Raw genomic sequence first — 16,058 nt, forward strand, 5'->3', positions numbered from 1 at the left:
CAAGATCCCTCTGGGATCTCTTGTTAGTATAACACATTCACATTCACTTTACTTTTTTCGATATTCATCTGAATATTTCACCACCAGCAGACCTGTCAGCTTTAGTCAATTTTGTTGTCCATGTCAATCACACCAGTTAGTGACATCACAATAGATCCATGTTCGATCTCGCACCAAATTTGATAGTGCCTGGAGGAGCGGGCACTTTCCGAACACAATCGCCTTATAGTACCCATGTGTGTAGACAATGGGAAGTCAGTGTTCTGTGTACTATAGAGCTTGTAGACAATGTTCATTTGACTTGTAGAGGATCAAAGAATGGCATATTCTTACAGGTAGACTGTACAGATCAATCAAATTGAATCTTAGAATTGAACTAATCAATCTTTCTAATCAATCTGAAGGTCTCTGGAGGTAGTAAAGAGCTTGTCAATATTACTATAAAGTCTGTATTAGTGTATGTCGGGGCCATTTATAAAGATATGACCCCGGAGGTGATACACATGGGTCTCCCATAGGTAAACAGCCTCAGAACATGGTTTATGTTTGTCAAGTAAGAAAACTTCCTTTTTAATTAAAAGTGAGAATCATTTAAGGTCCTAATTGCTGACATTTTCATTGTTTTTGTTGTTGTTCTTCTGTCAGTTGATAATAACATGCATTGTAGAATTTTTCAAGTTTGAGGTGTTTGTTTTGCTAATTTAAAGGTTAAAATGAAATCAAGAATTATTTTTAGAGTACAGTCTATCTATTTTATTATTGTGTAGCGTAGTGCAATCGGCTGTGGGTATATCCAGCAATGATTGTACACAATCCTGTGGTAATCTGGTTTTATTGATGGACTCTTTTCTCTTAGAAATTATTATGCCACTGTTACAAGCAGCAACATCATTTTTACACTATGGACTGATAACATAAGTTTTTAAACCAATGAAAATGCTTGTTAACATAAATTTCAAGCCAATGAAAATGCTTGTTACAAGTAAGATTAAATTATGTATTCAACAGAAAAAATCATGGTCAGATTTGTAATTCTGTGAAAAAGTAATGTTTTCTTAATAATTTTGGTAATTGACAATAATGGAACTGTATGGATGTATAAGTCATTTGCAGTTCTTCAAAAGGCCATGGCAGGGTTGTATGAACATGAATTCTGTGATGAAATTGTCTGAAAATATCTTTACAAATTGTGCATTTTTTTCATTCATTCAGCAAATATGGGAAGAGAAAGAAAAACTATGGATAAAGATCTAATGATGACTGAAATTCAATTTGGATCTCTTGTCAGAAACTTTAAAGAAGGCCTGACCCTTTCGAACACCTGGTTATATTCTCCGCGACCCCTTATAAATTATTTTTTTCTACAACCTAGATTTTAATGGCTAGTGTCGTCAATGAAGCAGAAGATGGCCTTAACCTTTAGTAACACCTGGTTTTGTATTTTTTTCCAGTAAATCTTCATCTTTTTCATATTTTATCTTTGTTTTATTGATCCTGGATTAGAAAGACAGTTTGGTTTATATTACAGTACTCTCCCGTTTTTATAAACCGTTTGTGGTGAGCCAGGATGCTATATAAGGTCAATCAACCTTATCATTGACTCTATCACCTACATGTGGTGTGTGTAGAAAGTGTGAATGGCTTGGTACCTGTCATATACACTATAGTGCACATCCACTCTCCGCTGTAGCAGGTGTAAATCATCGTCGAGAAAACCTGTACATTAATGCAGATTTTACATTCCTTTAACCGTTCTTGGTAACAGTGTACAGAATTTTCTATTGCTGTGAGCATGAATATTTCATTTGGCTGCAGTTTGGCCTTCCTGTCGAGTGAGAGATACATATCACGAGGGATTTACCTTCAACTGCTGTTTTCAAACATTGATTACTACAGAACCTGCATGCTCTTTAAATAAAACATGGACGCTAAGACAATTAATTGTCTTAGCGTCCATGTTTTACTTATATATAGATATATATATATCAAAGTCTACATGGGACATCTAGATTTTAAAAATCTAACTTACAATAATTGTGAATGAGGAGGGAACTTATTATAAGTGAAACCTTTCATTGACTAGATTGTAACCCCAAAGGGGTTTTAATGTGGGAGGAGTGTACTTGTGTAAACTTGCAAGGTCAGGCAGCATACCTTTTACCGTCTGTCAATATCACCATGGTGAATTCGTGAGATATATATCCACTATGACACCTGACCACCCGAAGTTTTCAAGGTTTTTCAAGGACATGCAGCCTCATCATTCAAACTCAAAAGTTTACATGATAGTTTAAAGATCACCTTATATAAAGTCCCAAGTGACCTATTTTAATCTTTTGTCGGCCATCATTCATGCCTAGTCATTCCTATGTCCTCCTTTTCAGAAACTCGTTAACCAATTTCAGTGAAATTTTGCAGAAACCTTCCATACGAACAGGTCAACCAAAGTTGTGAGCTATATATGGTCCCCACCCCACCAGAGGCCGAAGGGGCAGGGCAAAGGGGTCAAATTGATTAAATTTCAAAAATCTTCTTATCAAGACCCAATAGAATAAATTTTTCAGCATTCATTTTGGTAGGAAATAACATTAAGAATTTTGTAACGACCAGGGTATCGTTTCACAAAGCTTCGTAACTTACGAACTTTGCGTAAGTCACATTTACGAATTACTAAGCGTTTCACTAAAACTTCGTAACTTACGAACGTTCGTAAGTTACGCAAAAACCTTGCGTAACTTTACGCCATATCAACCCTGTCGTAACTTACGAAAACAATTTAAAATCGTGCGCATGCATGCCTTTTGAACAGAAAATGACGCCGTACTCATTTACAAATTAGCATAAGAGAACGACTTTGCCTTGTGAGCGATTGTTTCGAGGTTGAAACCGGGTTTTGAAAGTCGAGGAGGGTACCGGCAAAAATACACATTTTCATGAAACTAATTGTACGCATATTCGCAGACTGTGCAAACATATGGTCTATTTTAAGAACATTATGTATGTCTTTGGGCATTGAGCAAAATCTGTGAAAATTGCGTTGTTACTGTTTGTTTTAACGTATGATAAACAATAAAAATTGGAATTTTATAGAAAAAATGATCTTCTATCAATAATACGGTTGTTTTGATAGAACAAAATAAAGTTCATAGTCTGTGTACGTGACCCGGGAATAGGACCAGTGTACAATTTTCACCCAAGAAGTGTCATCCTTTTTTACCTCCAAGTTAGAGAGTGGTATATTTTTACCGGGAGAACGTATGATTTTGACGCAAGATACGAAAAAAGTTACGAACACCTTTGTGAAACGCACTTACGAAATTCGTAAGTTTTGCGTAACTTTTTCGTAAATATTTACGAACGTTCGTAATTTACGAAGCTTTGTGAAATGATACCCTGAGTTTCACAGTCTATTGACTTTAAAGAAAATCTGAGAGATGACATGGCTAATTTGATGCCTTGTGTAAGGAGGCTGAGTGTCCTACTTGTGGTCAATTCCTGGTCAGATGATGAGTATATTGATGTTTAGTGAAACATCCAAATCCCCAGGGACATGCAGCCTCATCAATCATAATTCTATATGATTGGAATTTTCCACACTTACACCAGCCTGATTGTCCCAGGGCCCTCCGGGGACAAGAGAGACTTTGGAAGGAGTGTCAATTATCTGCATTTCTGCCACTGAGTTCTGACCAGGAGGGGATTTATGTCCCTGTTACTGATGGGCCTCAATATAACATGCTGCCGTTCATCAGCTGTTCAACACCTTACAAACTGATATGTATCATTCCATGAGCATTACAAGCTGTCCTGATGTTTAAAATACAAGTCAAGTCCAGATACTTCTCAGTCTAAATTCAAACTGTTTCCCCATTGCAGAAATCAAATTATATTGAACTAACAACTGACAAATATAGTGTCTGGACTAAAATGTCCGGACTAAAGAACTAGCAATTGAGGTTTTTTGACAGAAAACAAGCATGTCATGACTGATAGATTTAAACATGTCCAGACTGACAACTGAAGTGTCTGGACTGACAACAAACATGTCTGGACTGACAACTGAAGTGTCTGGACTGACAACTGAAATGTCTGGACTGACAACTGAAGTGTCTGAACTGACAACTGAAGTGTCTGGACTGACAACTTAAGTGTCTGGACTGACAACTGAAGTGTCTGGACTGACAACTGAAGTGTCTGGACTGACAACAAACATGTATGAACTGACAACAAACATGTCTGGACTGACAACAAACATGTCTGGACTGACAACAAACGTGTCTGGACTGACAACAAATGTGTCTGGACTGACAACAAATGTGTCTGGACTGACAACAAACATGTCTGGACTGACAACAAACATGTCTGGACTGACAACAAACATGTCTGAACTGACAACAAGCATGTCTGAACTGACAACAACATGTCTGGACTGACAACAAGCATGTCTGAACTGACAACAAGCATGTCTGGACTGACAACTAACATGTCCAGACTGACAACAAACATGTATGAACTGACAACTGAAGTGTCTGGACTGACAACAAACATGTCTGGACTGACAACTGAAATGTCTGGACTGACAACAAACATGTCTGGACTGACAACAAATGTGTCTGGACTGACAACAAACATGTCTGGACTGACAACAAATGTGTCTGGACTGACAACAAACATGTATAAACTGACAACAAACATGTATGAACTGACAACAAACATGTCTGGACTGACAACAAACATGTCTGGACTGACAACAAACATGTATGAACTGACAACTGAAGTGTCTGGACTGACAACAAACATGTCTGGACTGACAACTGAAGTGTCTGGACTGACAACTGAAATGTCTGGACTGACAACAAACATGTCTGGACTGACAACTGAAGTGTCTGAACTGACAACTGAAGTGTCTGGACTGACAACTTAAGTGTCTGGACTGACAACTGAAGTGTCTGAACTGACAACAAACATGTCTGGACTGACAACTGAAGTGTCTGGACTGACAACAACATGTCTGGACTGACAACAAGCATGTCTGAACTGACAACAAGCATGTCTGGACTGACAACTAACATGTCCAGACTGACAACAAACATGTCCAGACTGACAACTGAAGTGTCTGGACTGACAACAAACATGTCTGGACTGACAACTGAAATGTCTGGACTGACAACAAACATGTCTGGACTGACAACAAACATGTATGAACTGACAACAAACATGTCTGGACTGACAACAAACATGTCTGGACTGACAACAAACATGTCTGGACTGACAACAAATGTGTCTGGACTGACAACTGAAGTGTCTGGACTGACAACAAACATGTCTGGACTGACAACAAACATGTCTGGACTGACAACAAACATGTCTGGACTGACAACAAACATGTCTGGACTGACAACAAACATGTATGAACTGACAACAAACATGTCTGGACTGACAACAAACATGTCTGGACTGACAACAAACATGTCTGGACTGACAACTGAAGTGTCTGGACTGACAACAAATGTGTCTGGACTGACAACAAACATGTCTGGACTGACAACAAATGTGTCTGGACTGACAACAAACATGTATGAACTGACAACAAACATGTATGGACTGACAACTGAAGTGTCTGGACTGACAACAAACATGTATGAACTGACAACTGAAGTGTCTGGACTGACAACAAACATGTCTGGACTGACAACTGAAATGTCTGGACTGACAACAAACATGTCCGGAATGACATCAAACATTTAAAATGTCTGGACCAATAAATGACAACTAAGGTGTCTGGCCTTGAACTGACGACTGACACACAAGAGATGAAATATCTGGACTGTCAACTTAAGTATCTGGACTGTCAACCAAAGTATATGGACTTTCAACTCAAGTATCTAGATTGTCATCTAAAGTATTTGGACTGTCAACCAAAGTATCTGGACTGTCAACTAAAGTATCTGGACTTTCAACTAAAGTATCTGGACTTTCAACTAAAGTATCTGGACTTTCAGCTAAAGTATCTAGACTGTACTAAAGTATCTAGACTGTACTAAAGTATCTAGACTGTCATCTAAAGTATTTGGACTGTCAACCAAAGTATCTGGACTGTCAATCAAAGTATCTGGACTGTCAACTCGAGTATCTGGACTGTCAACTAAAGTATCTGGACTGACAACCAAAGTATCTGGACAGATGCTCTACCTTTACATGTTTATCCTCCAGCTATAGCTGAGATGTAATAAGGAACTACTAAACCTTTATCTCCCACAACAAGACCTGCGGGGGCTGTAGGGTAATCAGATTAATTAAACTCCATGTACAACAGGCAGCAGGTGGCTGTGAATTGTTGTCAGTCCTTCCCTAACCAATTAAAGGTTGACAGCTAAGAGAGCAGGGGCTTCAGGCGCCGTTAAAGTTTCCCGAGAAACTCATACAGATTAAAACCTACTTCTGTTGAAGATATTTATTGTAATCATCCCACAGCCCATAAGGCACTCAAATTCCATTACATCAAACATAACGAGGTGTCTCTGGTTACTTCAGTGTTATGTTACACTTAATCGATCTCTTTGATTATAATTATAAATCATTGTTCCTCATCTCAGGTTATGTATTGCTGTTAAATGTAGTATTAAGGCTGGGTTTAAGGATTGAGGCTGTGTTTGTAGGATTGAGGCTGGGTTTATACGAATGCAGCTTGGTTTGTAGGATTGAGGCTGGGGTTAAAGAATTGAGTCTTAGTTTGTAGGATTGAGGCTGGGGTTCAAGAATTGAGGCTGGGTTTGTAGGATTGAGGCTGGGTTTGTAGGATTGAGGCTGGGGTTCTAGGATTGAGGCTTGGTTTGTAGGATTGAGGCTGGGGTTCAAGGATTGAGGCTGGGTTTGTAGGATTGAGGCTGGGGTTCAAGAATTGAGTCTTAGTTTGTAGGATTGAGGCTGGGGTTCTAGGATTGAGGCTGGGATTCAAGGATTGAGTCTTGGTTTTTAGGATTGAGGCTGGGGTTCTAGGATTGAGGCTGGGATTCAAGGATTGAGTCTTGGTTTGTAGGATTGAGGCTGGGGTTCAAGGATTGAGGCTGGGTTTGTAGGATTGAGGCTGGGGTTCAAAGATTGAGGCTTGGTTTGTAGGATTGAGGCTGGGATTCAAGGATTGAGTCTTGGTTTGTAGGATTGAGGCTGGGGTTCTAGGATTGAGGCTGGGTTTGTAGGATTGAGGCTGGGATTCAAGGATTGGGGCTGGGTTTGTAGGATTGAGGCTGGGATTCAAGGATTGGGGCTGGGTTTGTAGGATTGAGGCTGGGATTCAAGGATTGAGTCTTGGTTTTTAGGATTGAGGCTGGGGTTCTAGGATTGAGGCTGGGGTTCAAGGATTGAGGCTGGGGTTCAAGGATTGAGGCTGGGGTTCTAGGATTGAGGCTTAGTTTGTAGGATTGAGGCTGGGGTTCTAGGATTGAGGCTGGGATTCAAGGATTGAGTCTTGGTTTTTAGGATTGAGGCTGGGGTTCTAGGATTGAGGCTGGGTTTGTAGGATTGAGGCTGGGATTCAAGGATTGGGGCTGGGTTTGTAGGATTGAGGCTGGGATTCAAGGATTGGGGCTGGGTTTGTAGGATTGAGGCTGGGATTCAAGGATTGAGTCTTGGTTTTTAGGATTGAGGCTGGGGTTCTAGGATTGAGGCTGGGTTTGTAGGATTGAGGCTGGGGTTCTAGGATTGAGGCTGGGTTTGTAGGATTGAGGCTGGGGCTCAAGGATTGAGGCTAGGTTTGTAGGATTGAGGCTGGGGTTAAAAATTGAGGCTTGGTTTGTAGGATTGAGGCTGGGGTTCAAGGATTGAGGCTTAGTTTGTAGGATTGAGGCTGGGGTTCAAGGATTGAGGCTGGGTTTGTAGGATTGAGGCCTTGGGTTCAAGGATTGAGGCTTGGTTTGTAGGATTGAGGCTGTATGGGTTTGTAGTGTTGAGTAGAGATTTGTAGGATTGAGGCTGGGTTTGTAGGACCAAGACTTGTTTGGTAAAACTAAGGAGGGGTTGGTAAGATTGAGGAGGGATTGGTTAGATTGAGGACAGGGGTTAGTAAGATTGAGGAGGGGTTGGTAAGATTGAGGAGGGGTTGGTAAGGATGAGGAGGGGCTGGTAAGATTGAGGAGGGGTTGGTAAGCTTGAGGAGGGGTTGGTAAGATTGAGGAGGTCACTGGTAAGATTGAGGAGGGGGGTTGGTAAGATGAGGAGGTCACTGGCAAGATTGAGGAGGGTTTGACAAGATTGAGGAGGGGTTGACAAGATTGAGGAGGGGTTAATAAGATTGAGGAGGGGTTGGTAAGATTGAGGAGGGGTTAATAAGATTGAGGAGGGGTTGGTAAGGTTGAGGAGGGGTTGGTAAGATTGAGGAGGGGTTGGTAAGATTGAGGAGGGGTTGGTAAGGTTTAGGAGGGGTTGGTAAGATTGAGGAGGGGTTGGTAAGGTTGAGGAGGGGTTGGTAATGTTTAGGAGGGGTTGGTAAGGTTGAGGAGGGGTTAGTAAAATGACATGATATTGTAATATACATCGTCATATGTTTACAGAACATTATATAAACAGAAAACGTTGTGCCCTTGTCATACAATGTAGGAACTGATTGATGGTCACCATGTTGTTGATTTTGAAAAATAAAAGTGATTATGATGAGAGCCACGCTGCCACTAATGTTTTCACATCAATTATATTCCTGTGAGTGGATGGGTCATGATTTATAGCGTGTGGCGGCAAACACTGCTGTCATTTTATGGTATTCTTGCAGGAACTAATTTGAACTGAACATTTTCTGCGGTATTACCTCATTAGATAATTAAACTCAAATTCAAAAAATTTCCATCAGGTTTTTTGTTTTGTTTACAAATTCGTTATTTTTTTTTTTTTTAATTTACGAATTCGTTATTTATTTATTTTTTTTTTACAAATTTGGATTTCCTATCCATCTCAATAAAAAAAAACGTATCATTTGCTGTAGATTTTGAAATATGATATAACACCAATTCTGTTGGAACAGTTCCACCTCCTGGTGTGTGCTAAATACTTTGAAGTGAAATATTCAGTTTGTTGTCATACAGCCTTGGAAAAACACTGAAGTATCATCTAGTGTAATTTAATGGAAGCACGGAGTGGTATGTCTATTGATCTGATTGAGGGTGATATACATCCTCAACTGGTAATGGCCTAATATATACAGAGTCCTCGTAAACCGATGATGTTGATGATCAGCCCGGTGTTGTAAATGGAAATGAAGTGAGAGTAATATCAAATAGAGACCACGGATTGGTTTGGGGCTATAGTCTGGTCAGGGATCGTTAGTCAATACACATTTGGTGAACAGAAGGGACAACAATATGGCGATTGGAAAATTTAGACAAAAAATACTAAATCTGCTGAATAATTAAATATGGCGATTGGAAAATTTGGACAAAAAAGACTAAATCTGTTTAACAGAATCTAGACAAGATCTGACTGGAAAATTTGGATGATCTACTCAACATAATCTGGACAAGATCTGACAAGAAAATGTGGACGAAAAAGACTAAATCTGTTGAAAAAAATACTGGACAATATGGCAATTGGAAAATTTGGAAGAAAAAGACTAAATCTGTTCAACAGAATCTGGACAAGATCTGACTGGAAAATTTGGACAAAAATAAGACTAAATCTACTCAACAAATACTGGACAATATTGTGACTGGAAACTTTGGACAAAAAGACTTAAACTGTTTGACCAATATTGGACAATTACAACATCAGGAATATGTAGGAAGTGAATTATATGAATGTGAAAACAGCAGACACTAACAGACAAAGGAAACAATAAATAGGGCACAAAACAGTCTAGAAATACTGGACAAAACAGTCCAGAAATACTGGATAAAACAGACTAGAAATTCTGGACAAAACAGTCTAAATATACTGGACAAAACAGTCTAGAAATACTGGACAAAACAGTCTAAAAATATTGGTCATAAAAGTCTAAAAATACTGGACAAAACAGTCTAGAAATACTGGACAAAACAGTCTCTAAATACTGGACAAAACAGTCTAAAAATATTTGTCATAAAAGTCTAAAAAATACTGGACAAAACAGATCAGAAATACTGGACAAAACAGTCTAGAAATACTGGACAAAACTGTCTAGAAATATTGGTCATAAAAGTCTAAAAAATACTGGACAAAACAACCTAGAAATACTGGACAAAACAGTCTAGAAATACTTGACGAAACAGTCTAGAAATACTGGACAAAACAGTCTAGAAATACTGGACAAAACAGTCTAGAAATACTGGACAAATCAGTCTAGAAATACTGGACAAAACAATCTAGAAATACTAGACAAAACAGTCTAGAAATACTGGACAAAACTGTCTAGAAATATTGGTCATAAAAGTCTAAAAAATACTGGACAAAACAACCTAGAAATACTGGACAAAACAGTCTAGAAATACTTGACGAAACAGTCTAGAAATACTGGACAAAACAGTCTAGAAATACTGGACAAAACAGTCTAGAAATACTGGACAAATCAGTCTAGAAATACTGGACAAAACAATCTAGAAATACTAGACAAAACAGTCTAGAAATACTGAACAAAACAGTCAAAATACTTAACAAAACAGTCCAGAAATACTGGACAAAACAATCTAGAAATACTAGACAAAACAGTCTAGAAATACTGGACAAAACAATCTAGAAATACTAGACAAAACAGTCTAGAAATACTGGACAAAACAATCTAGAAATACTAGACAAAACAGTCTAGAAATACTGAACAAAACAGTCAAAATACTTAACAAAACAGTCCAGAAATACTGGACAAAACAATCTAGAAATACTAGACAAAACAGTCTAGAAATACTGAACAAAACAGTCAAAATACTTAACAAAACAGTCCAGAAATACTGGACAAAACAATCTAGAAATACTAGACAAAACAGTCTAGAAATACTGAACAAAACAGTCAAAATACTTAACAAAACAGTCTAGAAATACTGGACAAAACAATCTAGAAATACTAGACAAAACAGTCTAGAAATACTGGACAAAACAGTCAAAATACTTAACAAAACAGTCCAGAAATACTGGACAAAACAATCTAGAAATACTGGACAAAACAGTCGAAATACTTAACAAAACAGTTGAAATACTGGACAAATCAGTCTAGAAATACTGGACAAAACAGTCTAGAAATACTGGAAAAAACAGTAGAAATACTGGACAAAACAGTCTAGAAATACTGGACAAAACAGTCTAAAAAAATACTGGACAAAACAGTCTAAAAAAATACTGGACAAAACAGTCTAGAAATACTTGACAAAACAGTCTAGAAATACTGGACAAAACAATCTAGAAATACTGGACAAAACAGTCTAGAAATACTGGACAAAACATAAGAGAAGGTAAAATGCATCCTGAAAAAATCTCCTTTCTTTTTTTTCTCAAAATTTGTTCATCTGAGTTTTGATATGAAATTATGATTATGGTTAAAACATTGCATAAGAGATCAATGCTGTGTTTAATTGAATCATGTGCACTTGTGCATACAGCCGTAGCCATATAGTAATAAAATTTGTTTTCATATTGACAGTTGTGTGGGCTATTCCCGCTAGTAACTGGTGTGCATTTTCACAAACATGGAAATCTCACCGCAATGTATCCATCAATATTCTAATAACTATAACCGAAAATCCTGTTGGTGTCCATTTAATACTGTTAGATCGTAAATTATTTATTCTAACTCCAATCTCTCTTTGGGGGAAAAAAGGAATTTGCCATGGCAACCGGCTGTACACAAGGGTTTTGGGATGTTCCGACTGCTGTGGAAACAATGAGAAGGCTGTGATACAGCGGAGAGACAGCAGTGGATGTATACAGCAGAGTCAGTGGATATATACAGCGGATATACAGCAGGGAAAATACAGCACGAGGAGCAGCAGATTGACAGCTGAATGTGAGAATCTGTACAAGGCAATGTCCACTTGACACTTTGACCGAGAGACACTGCACACGAAGACGAGCTCACAGTGAAGCTATTGTGGCACTACGACTCGTCTGGTTATCAGGGAGCTGGCATCGTTGGGGACTTGTGATATCATACAGCTATGGTGATGATCGGAAGCCTGTGATGCGGTTCACTACCAAGCTTGCTATCTCATCTTGTGTGCTTTAAAATCAATGTGTTGACTGTTGTTACTACCAGTTATCCACGTGGTACTATGAATAACACATCCACATCGGGATTAAGCTAGCTCTCGCAAGGTTGGTACCATTCCATATTGACTTACGTTACAGTATGCTGACCTGAATAGCCTGGCTTACACAGAATTATATACAATATCATAGCGTATGTTCATATTATCATGGTGTACACATCGGCTTAACTTTGTTGACATGACGATGCTACATCCATGTATGTGTGTGGAAGATAATATTGCATATATATATACTTCAATGTGGGAAAGATTTCATTTATATATATAATGTTTGGAAGATATATATCATTGACATGTTATTATTATATAGGGAAGATTTCATGGATATATAGGAAAGATTTAATTTTTGGAATTAGATATCATTGGCATGTATATGCGGAAGATTTCATGGATATGTATGTAAGATTTCATTTATACATCAATATTGGGAAGATTTCATTGACATGGATATACTGGGGAAGATTTCATTGATACTTTGGTAGGATGCAGGGCTAGGTGACTGCATGAAGGGTCACTAGTTCGAGTCACAGCACAGACATGGTGGTCTAGTGGTAGAACGCAGGGCTACGTGACTGAAGGGTCACTGGTTCGAGTCACGGCACAGACATGGTGGTCTAGTGGTATAACGCAGGGCTAGGTGACTGAAGGGTCACTGGTTCGAGTCACGGCACAGACATGGTGGTCTAGTGGTAGAACGCAGGGCTACTTGACTGAAGGGTAGCTAGTTCGAGTCATAGCACAGGAAATTTTCACTGATATGTATACTGGGGAGATTTCATTGATATGTATACTGGGGAGATTTCATTGACATGTATATACTGGGGAGATTTCATTGACATGTATACTGGGGAGAGTTCATTGACATGTATACTGGGGAGAGTTCATTGACATGTATATACTGGAGAGAATTCATTGATATGTATTCTGGGGAGATTTCATTGACATGTATACTGGGGAGATTTCATTGATATGTATACTGGGGAGATTTCATTGATATGTATACTGGGGAGATTTCATTGACATGTATACTGGGGAGATTTCATTGATATGTATACTGGGGAGATTTCATTGACATGTATACTGGGGAGAGTTCATTGACATGTATATACTGGGGAGATTTCATTGACATGTATACTGGGGAGATTTCATTGATATATATACTGGGGAGATTTCATTGATATGTATACTGGGGAGACTTCATAGATATGTATACTGGGGAGATTTCATTGATATGTATACTTGGGAGATTTCGTTGATATATCTACTGGGGAGATTTCATTGACATGTATACTGGGGAGATTTCATTGACATGTATACTGGGGAGAGTTCATTGGCATGTATATACTGGAGAGATTTCATTGATATGTATACTGGGGAGATTTCATTGATATATATATACTGGGGAGATTTCATTGATATGTATACTGGGGAGATTTCATTGATATATATACTGGAGAGATTTCATTGACATGTATACTAGGGAGATTTCATTGACATATATATATATATATATATATATATATATATATATACTGGGGAGATTTCATTGACATGTATACTGGGGAGATTTCATTGATATATATACTGGGGAGATTTCATTGACATGTATACTGGGGAGATTTCATTGATATGTATACTGGGGAGATTTCATTGACATGTATACTAGGGAGATTTCATTGACATATATATATATATATATATATATACTGGGGAGATTTCATTGACATGTATACTGGGGAGATTTCATTGACATGTATATACTGGGGAAATTTCATTGATATATATACTGGGGAGATTTCATTGATATATATACTGGAGAGATTTCATTGACATGTATACTGGGGAGATTTCATTGATATGTATACTGGGGAGATTTCATTGACATGTATACTGGGGGATTTCATTGATATGTATACTGGGGAGGTTTCATTGACATGTATACTGGGGAGGTTTCATTGAAATATATATACTGGGGAGATTTCATTGACATGTATACTGGGGAGATTTCATTGATATGTATACTGGGGAGATTTCATTGACATGTATACTGGGGAGATTTCATTGATAGATATATATATACTGGAGAGATTTCATTGACATGTATACTGGGGAGATTTCATTGATATATATACTGGGGAGATTTCATTGATATGTATACTGGGGAGATTTCATTGATATGTATACTGGGGAGAGTTTATTGACATGTATACTGGGGAGATTTCATTGATATGTATACTGGGGAGATTTCATTGACATGTATACTGGGGAGATTTTTATTGATATATATACTGGGGAGATTTTTATTGATATATATACTGGGGAGATTTCATTGAAATATATACTGGGGAGATTTCATTGACATGTATACTGGGGAGATTTCATTGACATGTATACTGGGGAGAGTTCATTGAAATATATACTGGGGAGATTTCATTGACATGTATACTGGGGAGATTTCATTGACATGTATACTGAGTTTATTGAAATTTCATTGATATACGTTTATAAAACTGGGGAGATTTCATTTACAGCCACACAGAGGAAACTTCATTCATTGAAATGGGATGTGTGTGAGAACAATGATATTGACATGTATATTGGGAAGGTTATGTTTATGTATATAGACAAGCTGTGTTTTTAATTTACAACCTGTTTATAAAACTGTGTTTTATCACCAAAATCTCATCAGCCATGTATATTTTGTATAGATGTATGTAACAGTGTCTGTGTTGTATATAAACAACTCTTTCATGTTGTATGGTAAGAGGCTACATCACTGATCATGTGACTGGCAGTCTCGACCTTAACATGACATTCACTGATCATGTGACTGACAGTCTGGACCTAAACGTGACATCACTGATCATGTGAATGACAGTCTGGACCTTAACGTGACATCATTGATCATGTGACTGACAGTCTCGACCTTAATATGACATCACTGATCATGTGACTGACAGAGTCTCGACCTTAACATGACATCACTGATCATGTGACTGACAAAATCTCTACCATAACATGACATCACTGATCATGTGACTGACAGAATCTCTACAGTAACATGGCATCATTGGTCATGTGACTGGCAGAGTCTCGACCTTAACATGACATCACTGATCATGTGACTGACAGAATCTCTACAGTAACATGACTTGAGGTAGTCATGTGACGTGAAGATCACTCCTTCTTATGACACACAACTTAACTTGTGACCAAATATTGTGTGACTGAGAAATATGTCTAAATAAACAACTTTCTTTCATTTGTGAATCAAATGGTGTGTACCTTATAGTAAAGGCTCACTTTCATTGGTTGAAGTCAATTTGAGGTGAAATGTGAAGATTGCAGTCAGAGCTATCAAATGAAAATGATTCAAAATATCTGATAATTTGCAGTCATTTAGAAACGTTATTGGTTTTACATGGTAAACAATAAACAAAGTGGGTTGGTATGGCTTGTCCATAGTGTTAAATACTGCCACTCACAGCTGATGAAGTATATGTTTGTTTGGGTAGCCGTTCATTCGTAGAGCTGGCAGTTGTCACACCTAATATAACAGTTAGGAATGTGTGTACATGGCTCGCAAAACTCAATTCCATAGACAGTAATATCAAAAGTCTCTAGATTTGAAAATTAGAAAACTTTTAGCAATTTAAAAGTTTAAGATGCTACAGCGCCGACACGGTACTTCTTAAAAAATGGGTTAAATGGCATTCACAGTATTGAAAACCAACAAAGGAAAATAAAAATAAAAATAGATTTCTATAAATTATTTTTCACAAGACTGTGCTACATGCAAAATATAGAGGAGAAGCAAGATGGAATTTCTTCATGATGAAAATG

At 37.9% G+C, this 16,058-nt stretch overlaps 1 protein-coding gene across 2 annotated transcripts in view; it reads left to right on the forward strand.

Annotated features, from left to right (window-relative positions):
* The window catches only part of LOC117340060 (complexin-like), a 175,983-nt gene that overhangs the window by 110,221 nt on the left and 49,704 nt on the right, over positions 1–16,058 (forward strand). Inside the window, exon 1 of one of the 2 annotated variants that reach the window (XM_033901827.1) lies at positions 11,868–12,261. The exons of the other annotated variant lie outside the window; for it this stretch is intronic. The gene's annotated coding sequence lies outside the window, so the exon portion shown is untranslated. Of the gene's footprint in view, positions 1–11,867; positions 12,262–16,058 lie in introns of those variants that run through there. 2 annotated transcript variants of the gene reach the window in all.

Source organism: Pecten maximus, chromosome 12, assembly GCF_902652985.1.
Source record: "Pecten maximus chromosome 12, xPecMax1.1, whole genome shotgun sequence".
NCBI classification, from domain to species: Eukaryota; Metazoa; Mollusca; class Bivalvia; order Pectinida; family Pectinidae; genus Pecten; species Pecten maximus.